The sequence below is a fragment of the Neofelis nebulosa genome, chromosome 2 (assembly GCF_028018385.1).
Source record: "Neofelis nebulosa isolate mNeoNeb1 chromosome 2, mNeoNeb1.pri, whole genome shotgun sequence".
NCBI lineage: Eukaryota > Metazoa > Chordata > Mammalia > Carnivora > Felidae > Neofelis > Neofelis nebulosa.
In genome coordinates, this window is record NC_080783.1 from 102,445,042 (window position 1) to 102,460,763 (window position 15,722).

Here is a 15,722-nt window from a genome sequence, read left to right on the forward strand (position 1 = left end):
CAAACATCGATCCAGACAGCAGGGATGGCTCTGAGATCCAGCAAAATCAGCAGTCTTGTGGCCTGGAATGCCCTCCTCCTTTCCCACTGCCCATCCGGGTCTTTCCCGAACTTCCCATCCCGACTCTATGCTCCCCTCATTTGGGAGGCCTTTCCTGACCCTCACCCTTGCACACCTTCCCCTGCCATCACATTTAATCCCTGTGCACATCACTCATTTGGCTCCTGCCTGGCTGCCTCCCACATCGCTGGCTGACCGTTTCCCTGCTGCAGAGAAAGGGCCAGCCAGAGCTTTGGAATTAGTCATACCTGGTGATGAATCTCCGTGGTACCTTGTATTCCCTTGCTAAGGCTGCCACAACAAAGCAGCACAGGCTGGGTGGTTTGAACAACAGAAATTTATCTCCTCACAGTTCTAGAGGCTGGAAGTCCAAGATCAAGCTGTCGGCAGGGTCGGTTTCTTCTGAGGCCTCTCTCCCTGGCTTGCAGATGGCAGCCTTCCCTGGTGTCTTCCCATGCCCTTCCCTCCTTTTGCGTCTGTGTCCAAATTTGCTCTTCTTAGGAGAACACGAGTCACATTGGATTGATTAGGGCCCACTGTCATGACCACATTTAACCTTGGTTACCTCTTTAAGTAAGACTCGGTCCCCCAATACAGGCACATCTGAGGTATTGGGGGTTAGGTGTTCAGCATATTAATCTTGGGGGATGCAATTCAGCTCATAATTGGAGCAGGACCTAAAGTTAATGTTACTTCATCTGTGAAAAAAAAAAGAGTTCATAGTCCCTCCTGGGACTACAGAGATTAAACAAAACCCTATACGTCAAGAACATGACATAAAATAAGTTTTCAAAAGACCAGATCCTTTCCCACTGTCCCCAGTCCCTCTCTTTCCGGGCATGGGCTGTGCTTCCTCGTGTCAATCAATCCATAGATGCTGTTTCCTGAATTTTAATGCAGATAGATTGAGTACCTTATTGATTTCCAAGTGCCTCTTTCAGCTCTCGTCAACTGTAATCTCTTCAAAGGAGACAATAGATAGGGCAGCACAATGCAAGGAAGACAAGAGCCACGGTGGCTCTGGGTACCAGCGCTGGAGTCGGCCTTCGAGCACATTACTAAAGCTCCCTCTGCCTCATTTCTCCTCCACGAAAGAAGGCTGGGTAACGCGCATCAGCAGGATTGTTGCTTGGATTAAGGGAGGAGCCCCATGCAATGCTCAGCACACAATGAGTCCTCTTTGATGCCAAGTGCTACCATTTTTACTGTCAGCACGTGTTTAGCATCGTCCATGAGGATCCGAGCTAGCTAATTTGCCCCCATTCAATGTGCAAATGTGTTCCAAAAGTTAATCAAACAAAACAAGGAAATCGGATAACGTTTCATCCTATAGGAACAGTGCTTGGTTGCAGCCTGCCTTGGGTGAGATTGGCAGCTGTCTGCCGACCATATAAAGAAAGCCCCAGTATGTTGCTTCTTCCATGGCCAGATGTCTCAAAGAGCCCTACCCTCAGCCTCTCCTTTGGGTTGAAGTCACCACAGCCTTTGTGAAATTTTAGAGGTCGGTCTAGAAGCGGAGGTAATCTATGAACCATCAGCTTAGCCCAGCTGAGAGCAGAGTCTGAACGGGGGCATTAAGAACAGGTAGGTTTCAGAGGGCAGGGTCAGAGAGCACCTGTAAGTTAGGGAGTCCCCAAGACCATCCTCACTTTCGACACCAATTGAAAGCTCTGGGGTCTCCAAGACTACCCAAGGGTTCCCTAAGGGGATTCACAGGACTTACTGCATGTGTACTAACTTGATTGCTTGTTTTACCCCTGTTTATACCTTATAATAAACTCGTATAGAACTATTTAGTGTAAAAAATGGTTGATTGTTACCTACATCCAGTTCTTCCTCGGGCCAGTTATTTTCGATTAGTATTCCACCCTGAGGAAGATTTAACTCAGTCTGCCAGTGCATTGGATCGTCATTATCAATATCATCATAAGAGGTGTTCCCATAACATGGTTGAATCTTAACCACCAATGCCAGTGTGAACACAATATTGCAATGTGGTGATAGATGCACCATGAAACTAAGAGTCAGAAGCTAAATCATTAGAATCCCACTCATTCGTTAACAATTGGTCCAGTTCAAGAAAGCTTTCAAGTCCCATCCTCCACGAGAAGGACTAGTGTCCAAAAGAAAGGTCATTCACCAGGGAAAGAAGCAATTCCTTAGAGAGAAAATAGGGCTTGACTGGGGAAGAGGGTGGCTTAGCCTGCTCTATTCTGAATATCGAGTGGTCTGGAAAGAGTTCCCAGGACGTGAGGCTTAAGAATAGTGCAGTAGAGGGGCATCTGGGTGGCTCAGTCGGTTGGGCATCCAACTTTGGCTCAGGTCACGATCTCGTGGTCTGTGGGCTTAAACCCCACATCGGGCTCTGTGCTGACATCTCGGAGCCTGGAGCCTGCTTTGGATTCTGTGTCTCCCTCTCTCTCTGCCCCTCCCCTGCTGGTGCTCTGTCTCTCTCTCTCTCTCTCTCTCTCTCTCGCTCTCGCTCTCTCAAAAGATGAATAAACATTAAAAAAAATTTTTTTAAAGAAAAGAATAGTCTGGTAGGGATTCCTGAGTGGCTCAGTCAGATGAGAGTTTGACTTTTGATCTTGGCTCAGGTCATGATCCCAGGGTTATGGGATTGAGCCCTGTTTTGGGCTGCACACTGAGCAAGGAGCCTACTTCAGATTCTCTCTCTCTCTCTCTCTCTCTCTCTCTCTCTCTGCCCCTCTCCATCTGCTCTCTCTCTCTCTCAAAAAAATAGTGCAGTAGATTGAATAATGCCCCTCCCCAAAAGTCCTCATTCTAATTCTTGTGAACTTGCTACCTTACATGATGAAAGGACTTTGCAGATGTGATCAAGTTAAGGGCCTAAAATGGGGAGATTCTCCTGAATTATCCCAGTGAGTCCAGAGGCAGGAGAGTCTGAGAAAAAGATGTGATAGTGGAAGCAGAGGTCAGAGACAGATTTGAGGATGCTGTGCTGCTGCTTTGAAGATGGAGGGAGAATCGCTTCTCGGCCTTTTGGCTAAGATCAAGTGTGAAGATGGAGGGAGGGGCCATGAACCAAGGAATGCAGGCAGCTTCTAGAAGCTGGAAAAGGCCAGGTAGCAGATTCTCCCTTAGAGCCTCCAGAAGGACCATAGCCCTACTCACACCTTCATTTTAAGCCTTAAAAGGGGCTTTAAGGGGCTTTAAGACTTATAAGACCAAAACTGAAAAAGAACAAATGTGTGTGGTTTCAGGCCGCCTGGTTTGCGATAATTTGTGATAGTGGCCATCGGAATAGCATCACCTATAGGGAGCTAGGAAGTGAGGAAGTACCACTTCTACCTGTGGTCCAGTGGGATCTATAAACAGAGAAAGTGCCCCTCTTAAGGGTGCTTAATTTGGAATCCAAAGTCTCCGGGTAAGATGTGAGAAATCCTCATAGCCCGTGAAACTGTAAAATTCTACATGTGGGCAATTTTCAGGAAAGAGATGGCCCAGGAATCTCTGACCGCAGAATGGCTCAGAGCTACTTATTTAAGAGAAGAGACAATCTGAGCTGAGGAAGAGCTCCCAAGTTGACAGAGAGAAGTCATGTCAGGAGTCCAATGGAAGAGAATATCCAGTAGACCGCAGGCTGATACTGTGGCTGGGTGTGCTGGAGTCGTGGCTTGTTGCCCATGGGGGACTGAGGACACGATCCTGATTGAACAGAGCTATATAGAGAATAGAACAGAAATTCAGCTCCATCTATTCTGAAAAATGGAAATTTATTACCCCCCCACCCACCATATGCAAAGTAACAGACACTTAGCTTTTCCAGGAATCATAAGGAAGCAGCTACAGTCTTCAGTTGCCTTCCACTCTTACCCTGAGGCAAGACTCTGATGTGAATCCAGGGAGCCAGGACATTTGTGCCAAGACTTCATCCCAAAAACCTACTGCTGGCTATGTTCTCCCCTGTCCCATTAGACTGTCACCATGTCTTAGGGGATGCGGACCAGCTCAGAGTCAGTGTAGGGCAAGTTACTGCTGGGGGGAAACAGAGGCTCCCAAAATTCCCTGAAGGCAGAGGGGAGCCGGTCCTCTGGTCTGCCCACTAACTGCTAAAGCATCATTTCACCACTTAAGGGTAAATAAACCAAAGCCACATGCTCCATTTTAATCCAAATGAAAAGAGAGTTCTAAATTAAAGGAAATCATGCCTGTGGATAGAGCAATCCAGACTTCAGTGTGGCGTTTGTAACATCCAGCGGTACCTGGTGACTCCCCAGATGCAGTGGGAGGGGGACAACGAAGTGAAAGCTACCTCCCCAGGTGTCTCTGTTTAGCCGACACCCAGGCAACTTTGGAAAGAGGCGTCCATAAGAAATGTGACCGAGGGAAGTGACCACATTAGGAATCTTGTAGTTTAGGGCCCTCAGCACTTCCAGGAGTGAGCATGTCGCCGGGCAGATGGAGAGTGGCATTATCCAACCTAGATCACTGAGCAATTGTCAGTGCATAATCCTGAACACACAGGATTGGGTGTTCGGTTGTGTTGATCATACTCACATGTGCTGCATAGCATGGCTGTGAAATAAAAAGACAACTGCAAAGTGCACAGATGTGTTTGTGTATATTTGTAGTGGGGAGAGGGGGGAGGAATAAAGTATGTGAGAGAAGGTCTCGGCTAGTAGGAGAGAAAATGTGTTTTCTCCATCACTTAATAGTTTTTCCACAAAGTCACAAAAATGTTAGGTTGGAAAACTGGTCCCGTTGACTCACCTAACGGGCTGGCAAGGACTCCAAAGTGCGAGGAGTTGAAGGGCCCTCTCAGGTCCCAGGTTTTTGACCGAAACTCTTCTAAATGTGGAAATCAAAGGAAGGTGTTCATGGCTCAGCATGAGTTTTCTCCAGCTGCTCTTTTCCAGAAATTCTCCTGGCTCATTCTCTCATTTCACTCAAGCCTCTGCTCATGGGTTGACTTGTCAGAGAAGCAGTCCCTGTCCACCCCCATTTAATACACACACACACACACACACACGCACACACACACACACCACTCAAGGGCAGTGAACAATGCCTTGTAGACAGTAGGCGCTTAATGCATGCCTGTTGAAGGTTGTTGAATGAGATCAGGTAATGCTGCCTTGCTGGGCAGCCTTCCTGGAGAACAGCTGCATGGCAGTTGAGAACTCCGCCACCTTAGTTTGACATCGCTATGCTATCTGCAAGGCCTAGGAGATGAGAAGGCACTGGCCTATACTCGAAGAGCTCATCATCTAGTTGACGATGCAAGGATTGCAGCCACGAAACTAATTAACGTAGCCCAGCCTCACCCACGAACCAGCCAAGATCCTGTAGGAGCGAGAGAAGACGATGCAATCATGAGAGTCGCTACAGACGGAAAGTTCTATGTGAGTTCGGGAAAGGGAGAGACCAGTGTGGGCCGGGAAAGTCTTCCCCGTGCGAGTGAAGTCTTAACAGGAAAAACACATGCTAGTCACACGGTACGTGAGCCGGGATGAGAGGCTGGCCCTACCGGCCCCCGCTCAGGGCACACACACACACAGAATTCCAAGCCATCACTGGAGTAAGTCGTAACTACGGTGCCAGCTAACATGCAATTTCTTGCGTAAATGGCAAAACTTTCACTGGTCTTCACTTTTTTTTTTTCTGTGACTAAGAAAGCCCTGTTTTTTTCATTTGACCATGTAATAGGAAAAAAATATATATATTTATGGCCCCTCTCTGCTTTCTAAGATATTTGAAGAAAATTTTGTTTTCTCAGTTACTCAGCCAGTCCCTAAGTATTTATGAAGTGCCTCTGCTGCGCTGGACTTTTTTCCAGGTTCTGAAGGTCCAGCTGTGAACAAGAGAGCTGGAGTTTTGTCTTTCGGGCTCTGCTCCGAGTGACTATGGGCCACAAGGAACAGCCACTGCTGGCTGTTGTGGGTTTGGTACTCAGGGGGTACTTCCTGGAGATCACCTCTTTCCTGGGGGTGGAGGGTGTGTGTAATCAAGATTTCTGCATTTTGTTGTATGCACATACACTCTACTTAAATGTTTACGTTAAAAAATAGAATATAGAGAAAGGCCAGTCTTCGGCCAAAGCGGGCTTGGGGGCAAATACCCTAGGGGGTGCTCAAGGCGATAACAAACTATGCAACAATAGGGGGAAACTGAGTGAAGGGTGTATGGGAATCCTTCACGTTTTTGCAGCTTTGCTATAAATCTCAAATTGTTGCCCCGCCCCAAAGAATTTACTTAGCCGGCCACATTTGCCTAACAACTTATAAGCGTTAATGCAATTAATTGCGAGTGAATTGCTTCACATGCTTGGAAGACATTGTCTTTCAGCACTTTATAAGCACTCACCCATTTCTTAACATTTAAACAACTATTGTTCCACTTAGAAGCGTTGCAGCCAAATAAAGTCACACCACTTGAAGGCCGGAAGGAAATGTTAGAGCTACTTATGTTTGCTTTCTATCTCAAACATTCTTATTTCTTTTCTGTGTATGTATGTTTCACGATGTGCACAAGACCTTAATGTGTAGTTCACGTCTATAACTTCTATACATATAATAAAGGGGTACGTGCCCCATACGTTTTTCTGACGGAGGAACCCAATCAAGATAACGTAGGGGCTCCTGGGTGGCTCAGTCGGTTAAGTGGCCGACTTTGGCTCAGGTCATGATCTCGCGGTCCGTGAGTTCGAGCCCCGGGTCGGGCTCTGTGTTGACAGCTCAGAGCCTGGAGCCTGCTTCGGGTTTGGGTCTCCCCCTCTCTCTGACCCTCCCCCGTTCATGCTCTGTCTCTCCCTGTCTCAAAAATAAATAAAACGTTAAAAAAAATTTTTAAAAAAAAGATAACATAGAGCTCACTGAGAGATGTACACAAAGCGTGCTGTGTCCTGAGAAGTTGTCTGCACATCTATCTTCCCACCTGTCCTTAAGGGAAGGAATCCAGCTTCTCCCCAGGCCAGGCACATAGTAAGTCCTTGACCGTGCTCCCAGGACATCTGGACTCCCCATTCCTCCTGGCTACTTTGTGCTTTGAGAACAAAACAGTGCAGTTAACCTGGGGGATTAAGTGTGTGACTGGAGAAGCAAACTTCTCCAGGTGTCCAGGTATTTGGAAAGCCTATCTCCCCTCCTCCCCCCATTTATAATTGCTTTCTGTTGTCCCTCCTTTTTTTTTTTTTTTTTTTAATCCTTTAAAAAATTTTCATTGTCATGGTTTGTATGTGTATTCAGCTTGAAGCTGCCTCAAGTCCTTTCTGGAGGAGGCAGAGCATAAATCATTAATAGTTATAAGAATGATCTATGAGAAAAAGCAGGAACTAAACAATCGCAAAGGACAATGGCGAGAGAGTTGCGCAACTATTTAGGAGAAACGCGGGTTTTGAGCGCTTCATAAGCAAGCATTTACATTTGAGCGATTAATGCTCTAATTACAAACATGCTTTTTGAATAAAGCTGGGTCCTTTTGGCAATGATTTGTTAGCCTAACGCACAACCCTTTCTGCTTGAACTGAGCATGGTGGCAGGGCTTTACCCAAAGAAAACCTGATGGTGTAGACTGACTCCGGTACATGTGTCCCTCTGCTTCCCCTGCAGACGCCAGAACACTGCCCTGCCTGGGGTTGTTACTTCGCAAGTCATTCTAAACGTCAGACCGTGAGATGTGGATGGGCCTTCAGAGACGATTTGTTTCAAACCCCAGTTTTGTACGTGAGGAAGTACAGATGCAAGGAGAGGAAGACTCCCACCTAACGTCACCCAGCGAGCTGCTGGCAGAGCCCGGATTAAAACCTGGTTTTTCAACCCCTTGTCCCCTGCTCTTTCACAGCGAACTCTCTTCCAACAGTTGAGCTGGATTTAACGTAATTTAGCCCTTTCAAGTATCCTCACTGTCCTTCACAATGAGTAGCCCAAATTACTAAGGTTTTAGAGGGCTTATCGTGATTTCATCTTGGCCCATTATTCTGGGAGAAGGACTCTCTGTTCACGTAGAGAAAGCGCCCGCTCTCCATTTTCTCCCAGCTTCTGACAGCTCCCTGACATTTGGGAGGAGAATTAACGAAAACCCTCCTCCCACGGCCACCGCAGAGGACTCTGCAAGCCAAAAAAACGTGAGGGACTCAACCGAGCATCGTCCTGGGAACCGACTTCTTCATTGAATTGTCTGTGAAGAAATCAACAACTATTGTTTTTCTGAGATCCCTCATATGCCGTTGTTGCCGCACAAGGCACGCTCTCTGATGGGAAAGCCCAGGCGACAACGGGTAATAATGCAACAATGGGCCTTCACCTCATCAAGGGGGACTCCAGGAAAAATCATTACAAGCAGGGATGCTCTCCAAAACCCACAGATGGCTCCACCAGCTCTTTCCCCAGAGTTAAAGACAGAGCTGACAAACACCATCAGCCTCAAGGATATCAAAAGTGGAGAGAACAGGAAAAACGGGGGGAAGATGAAGACATCGCTAGCTGGACCAAAAGACTCCGAGGCAGTGAGCAGCGGGAGGGAGGATTCTTGAGTGAAACAACATCACAGCTGACATCATCCAGGCAGGGCAAACTGAGAAACAGCTGAGCTAGCAAAACAAGCTCCCAGCAGGCTCTAGAGACAGTCCCGCGGCACAAGATAATCCTGCAATAATCGTTCTGCAGCAGCACAGAAAATTCCAGCAAAGCAGGGGCGGGATCCCAGTCCGATAAAAGATTTCTTAAGACAAAGCAAGGCAGTGTCAAGACCGTTACTCTCGTTCTTAGGATGAACGGATCCTGTCCTCATCCAGAATGATCTAGAAATGGTAGCCAGTAGTCAGCCAAGATGACAAGACCGGAGTTCTGAACCTACCACTCACTGGCTACTTATCTAAAGGTGAGCAGTCTGCTCCAGGTGTGCAAACCAATTCTTCTTATTTACAGAAAGAAGGAATTGGATTAGACCTATGGTTTTCAATTTTTAAGCATGAAATCTTTTTTTATTGCCATACAACATTTTACATGGGAGATGTAAAATGTTTTAGCCCCCAGGGGCTAAAACAAAACATAAGGGGGCCTTCAAGTTGAAAGGGAAGTGGCCAGTGCAGAGCTTCGCATATAGGACCCGCTCATCAGCCTTATGCAGCCGAGGCCCATCTTTGAACCTCAATACTTGGAGGGTTTGAAATAGTTGGACTAGAAGCTCAGAAAAGCTTTCCAGCTCTCAGGCTCCGAGAACCTCAAGCTCAGGATTCTGAGAACCTGTGGATTCGGGAGGATGGTAATAAGGCCACTGCGGGCTACTTGGGGCGGGCTTTGAAGAATGGGCCAAGCTGAGGCAAAGGAATGAGAGAGAGAGAAGTATTCTAGGCAAAGAGCAGAAACACGAAGAAGCAGCAGAAGAGGCTGTCCAGTTGAAATAAAGTGTTTGGATAGATACCGTAGACCCCGCAGGGCACGACGGTAAGGGAGGCATCAGTCCTTCCCGGGAATGTTTGCCGTGGGATCCTGTTTTCAGTATGTCCTATCCCAACAAACGGGAAATGCATTCCAGTGACATCTTACGTTGCAGTTCAGACGGGGATGCTGAAAACCCAAATCGGCTTGGCAGATGGCAAGACAGCTCGTCATCTCAGGTGCCCGTGGAAGCCAAAGCTTCACCCACCGCATCATCTGTGGAGAAGGGGCTTCAGTGACGGGCCGGTGCCTTCAAATAATTGCTGCTCTCGTAACAAGACCACAAGGCTGTTCCCGTGTGGTAGAACTATACTAGCTTCCCGAAATAGGAGCTGTGGCTCCTTTCCTTGGGGAGCGTGCAGTTTGTCCAGAGAAAAAAGAAAGACATGCGTTTCTGGGGAGAGAAAAATTTAAAAAAGGCACTATAAGAGTAAGTCCAAAGTGTACGGTTAAGAGTACAGTTAATTTCATCAGGAAATTGGCAGGGCAATAGGCCGGAGGGAGAAAATATAAGCTTTGAGGAACAGGGGTACATCTACCTTCTGGTGGCCTTCTGATGGCTGTCACTGGAAGTGCACAGAGCTCCCCCAATCAAGAGGAGGCATCTATTTTCCCTCCTTTTGAATCTGTGACTTGCTTTACCAATAAAATATGGCAGAGATGACCCTGCCAGTTCTGCTCTTGGCTTTTAAGAGGACTGGCAGCTTCCAGTTTCTCTCCCTTGGAAGCCAGCCACTCAGGCTTAACTAGTGACCGATGAGAGTCCATCTGGGGAGAGAGAAAGACAGTCCTCATGGAAGAGAACGAAGGTGCCCCAGTTGACAGTCAAGACGAAGCCCCCAGACATGTGGCTGAGGTCATCTTGGACATCTCTGCCCCTGCAGAGCACCCACAGGACCTCCCAGCTGACTGCAGCCATATAAGTAACCCTAGCAAACACCACTTGGAACAGTAGACCCACCCAACTGAGACCGACTAGCACACAGAATTGAGAGAAATGATAAACTGTTATGATTGTAAGTCATTGGGTCTTGGGATGGCTTGTTACGCAGCCATATCGGAAGTGACATATCGGAACCGGATGATACGAAGATTGCATGTAATAGGGTCCCTGTTCTCGAAGGCAGAGATCTTGAATTGGAGATTCACGGGGTTTTAGGGGCTTTGGAAATGGACCTCAGAGACTCCTCCAGAAGCTACATGCAAAATTGTAAGTTCCTGGGCAGATGAACATTTCTCAAGGGAAAGAGATCATAAAATTAATCAGATTTTCTCCCTTAGGAGTTAAGCTAGTCAAGTTAGTTGGGCTGGACAAGGAGTGGAGACTTCTATCTCTTTACTGTGACTCTAAATGTCCTTTCATCTGGCTTAGCATATTCAAACTTTTTTTTAAGTATAGAATGAGCTTTCCAAAGGAACCAAACCCCAATGCATAAAGTAGAAAAAAGAGAAACTTCTCTGAATGCAGAGGCTCAGTTTCTTCCCAAAGCGATTTTACCCTCATTTAACGTTGAGTCCCCAGAGACACCCCTGAGACTGAAACCTACCTGCCATGGGGATGATTTTTCCCCAATTTTTTTGCCTTTTCCAGAGTGTCATATAAATAGAATCATATGGCATTTGGTCAGCTGAGTCTGGCTTCTTTCACTTAGCATGAGAATTTTGAGTTTTTCCACATTGGTCCAGCAGTAGGTGCTTCCTTTTGGTTACTGAGTAGTATTCCATCACGTGGATACGGCAGTTTCTTTACCCATTGGCCTGTTATTGGATAACTGAATTGTTTTTAATAATGAAAGAAATTTCTAGGGAAATTTGGCAACTTCCTTTCCTGAGCATTACAACGTGCGTGGGTTTCCTGGGAGGGCGACGGAGGCAGAATATCCCCTGTGATCTGGATCTTAGGGAGGCGTCCCTGAAAGTGACAATGTAGCTTCATGCCGATGATTTCCGCCAGCGTGTCATTTGGTGGATGTGGGAGTTTGGCACAGCCAAAGAGGGGGGCTAGAGGCCAGTAGGACCCCTCCCTCCCGGTCCCCACCCACTCCGGGGTAGGTTGGCACCATTGGAAGCCTGCGGGTGTAGATGAATTCCCAGACAGTTGTGTAAGAGCATCAGTGTAACAGATAGGCAGGTGTCACAAAGCATGGGCACCCAGAACCAAACAAGCTTTATCGCATTTCACAGTGTTTCAGGCCTTCCCTTCCCAGCGCTGATTCCATGCAGGGCCCTGAAATCGATACATGCACTGGAGAGCCCAGGAGGGCCCCCATCCAAAACTGCCTGGGCAGGATGTGCCTTAGTCCTGGTGCCTGAACCGGGCCTCGCCACCCAGGAACTCAGGAGACAACTGCATTTGTAGGGCATTCCTCTTCACGTCTGGCGCCGGCGGTTTCACGGGCATCTTTCCCTGCTTGGCAGCCCCCAGGAAGCGGAGATAACGTAGCCTGTGAACTCTACCCATGGGATTATGAAATATGTTTTGTTGCTCGTAACAGGGCAAGGAAAAGCATTAGCCCCAAAGCCAAAGCATTGTTCTGTGGGGCGGCACTGGAAAGAAGCTCTCAGTGAACAAGGTAACCCTGCAGCTGGGGATTTACCTTTCCCTGGAATGCCTATCCCTGTTGCAATGAACTTCCCCCTTGTCAGTCCGGCCCAAGGTGAACAAATACTCCTTCCGATGCCTTGCAGAGACTGGGCTGCGATCCCACAGAGAAACAGGGAACTGGAAGGTCTGTGCTTCAGTGGGTGGCTCCCTGTTCAGCTCTTGCCCTCCCTCAGACCCTTCTTAACCACATCACCCAGGACGAGATGCACAGACCCCTTGATTCTTAGGGTGTCCACCAAAAGTAAGAAGCTGAGCTTGTTTTTCCGGTCTGCTGGGACCCATAGCCTTCACTATCCAAGTTCTTGTGTGAGAATTTACCTCTTTGATAAATGATTTCAACAAGCAAAACTTAACTGTGGGAGACCCAATCTTTGACTCACAGGGTCATGGCTTGACTGTAACATTCGTTGAAGAAAACCAAAGCACAACATGCTCACTAATAGCATGGGGTGGAGTGGGGTGGGGTGGGGTGGGGAGGTCAGCATAGCAGAAATGCTCAAGGCAGAGCCTCTGGGATCAAACTGCCTGGACCTATCACCTCTTCACCATGTGACCATGGGCAAGTCACTGTATCTCTTTGAACCTTAGTTTCCATACCTGTAAAATGGGATAATAGTAATGCCTATCTCATTGGATGTAATTGGTAAAAAAAAAAAAAAAAAAAAGTTTAAAGGAAGTTGATACGTTGGTGCCTGGCACATAATAAGCACATAATAAATAAAATATGTGTTCCTGTTGATGTATTCTCACAATGCTCTGTTAAGGACAGTTTCTGGTTGAATGCATAGCTCTTGCTGATGCAATGGCCTTAGCTATCAATCACTTCCTCACTTTCATTTTCAGGCAGGGCCCTGAGGCTCCGAGTTTAGATTCTGCATAAGGACCGATCAGAGTAACAGCGTCACTTACCTGAGGCCAGTAGTGTTTGGCCCCATGGGCAACACCGGCAGCATATGGGCACAGGTGGACAGCAAACCGACCAGACCATCTCACTGGGACATCCATCCCATGGAGCTGGAAAGAGAGGCCATCCAGGTTCAAAGTTGAGAAATGGAACTCAGCACTCTCCCCACAACCTTCTAGACTCATGTAGAGTCATGTACATCCCACCCCCGCCCCCCGCCCCGTGCTTCACACATGCTGCTCCCTCTGCTGAGTACTCTTCCCCATGCTTCACCTAGTTCACTCCTGCTCATTACTCAGATGCAGCCTAATGGCACTGCCTCTGAGCTACCCTTCTTGGCTTCCTCCACTGTTCTTGTCACCCCAAGTTTTTACTTTGATGGCACCTATCACAATTTTTAATTATACACTTATTTGAAACTTTGTGGTTCCCTGTCTCTCCATCTGTCTTAATTTCCATGTTTTCTTGGTTGGTCGCTGTGCATTCAGCCCCCCGAAGAGCAGTCTCTTGATTTGCTGAGTGACTGATGGGATGGGTGGGTGGATGGATGGATGGATGAATTCCAGAGGGCTAGATTAGGCTGAACCATATGAAATTGCTGTTATTCAACCATCTTCAACCTACAAAAACAGCAGTTTCATGTTTTGACCTAATATTTGCCATATGGGGAATTCACCTTCACTTATCTGTGATAGCTTTATAAATTATAAAGGGCATAGGAAGCCTTCAGTGAGTGTGGGCCCACCCCACTGGTTGGGACCCTACACACCATCTTCGTAAATGTAACAACATGTGAAACACCAATAGCTCTCCTGGATTCACCCGTGATGAAACGAGCGGAGTCGTTAAATGACCTGCCCAAGGTCAGTTTTGCTCCTGGTTTAGATTAGATACATGTGTATTTACGTATACCAGCAATTTTTAAAGCCCACATTCAGAAGCTAAAAAAAAAAAAAAAAAAAAAAAAGGCTTGGCAAATTAAGGGAACATACATTGCTGAATTTAAAACAACACAGTTAATAAAATGCTTTCACTGTTTTTGAACTTAATGGCAAGCAAGGTTTTTATTGATTCAATTCTCTATGCTCACCATTAACTCAACAAAACTGCTTTTTAATTTAACTCAAGTGCTTTTAGCTCACAATTTTTGAATTCAATAAAAGTCATTTTAAAAGTCACTTTATCGCTCTGTTCCATCTGAATTAAACATTTCCCTGACCTTGAACAAGACCACTTTGCAAACGGACACATTTCTGTAAATACGCATTGCCATCTTGCATAATTTAAATCTGAGCACCAGTCAATGGGCACAATCACCAATTTCTGCATTGGTCAGAAAGTTGTGGCTGATCTCAAAGACTGGTATGGGATTATTAAACCCTGGCGGGGGTCTTTCTAATGTTCGTTGTGATAGTAACTTCCATCAATCCTGCAATTTTACCCAACGGTGTTGAAATTTTTAACTGATACGTAAAACTTCAGAAGACGTGAAGATTAGCTAGCTTTTGCTCATGTTAACATCATCAGCGTCATTCTGGACCACAGGGCAGCAGAGTGACCCCCGACCCCCACCCCAAACTCCCAAGCGAGCGGTAACAGTCTGCAATCAGTTCCGATAAATGCTACATTTGTTAGCTCTACGAGTCTTCTCTGAGCCTCCCGCTACAACCATTTTCCCTGAAAAGCTTAAATTTGAGGCCATGGTACAAGTTCTACGTGGGATGGAACTGTTACCACAATTAAGTTTTTATGTTAAACTTTACAAGCGTAAGCCTCTTTTTAATGCTAAAAATTCCTCAATATTGACTTTTCCCATAAACACCGGCCAAAAACACAAACAAACAAACAAACAAACAAACAAAAAACAAGACTGAGAAGTATCGTCACTTCTGCGGACTGGTAAGTGCAGACCTATTTTTCATGTGCTGCTTTTTCTCTCGTTCCTATGAGTGTCCAGGGGCGTCAATGGCTTTAACGCCATTATATTTTTAAAAATTGCAAAACTTTTCAAAGGAGAACCTTTCCTATTTTCTTAGGCGGTGGTGTAAGTGCCAGGGCACGTTAATCGGAAACCACTGATTATTAGTGCATCCACACTCTCTCGCCTATGTCAGAGTGACAGGCCATGAGACACTGTATGAGACGAAGTGACTTTGTAATGATGCTCTGTGAGGTGGAAGAGCAAGCTAACAATATTGTTCCAACTCCGGCCACCGACGCTCCACATCCTCGGAACCCAGCTGCAGTTTGCCGTGGGCCTGCCGATGCATTGGTACCGGGTGACAAGGGGCTCCCAAGGATGGTAAGGCAGGTGACTCCTCTTCCGCCCTTCCTCTAAAAAGAAGAAGCCGAGAAAAACGTGAAAGAGTTTATTAACGAAGGCAACAGACCAAAAGCTACAAAAATAGACGGCGGGCCCATGTGTGCTCGTGGCGGGGCAGGGGGAATGGGAGATAATCATAAAAGCATGCGTGAAAGCCAACGCGTCAGGGCCATCACGCAGCCCGCTCGGGTGGGCCAAAGGGAGCGTTTGCAGTGAAGGAGGGCAGAACCACGAAATCGCATGCAGACGTCCCCCAAACGGGCTCAAGGAGTGGACGGCCAGTAACGTGGGTCACAACTGACAGCCCAGACCACAGACGTCAACCGCAACATCAAAATTTCTTTGTAAAAAAATGCTCCGTCGCCCAATCTTTGAAAATGGAAGGCAGCTAACCCGTTTTCTCGGACCGCATTCGTATTACAGCTGCCT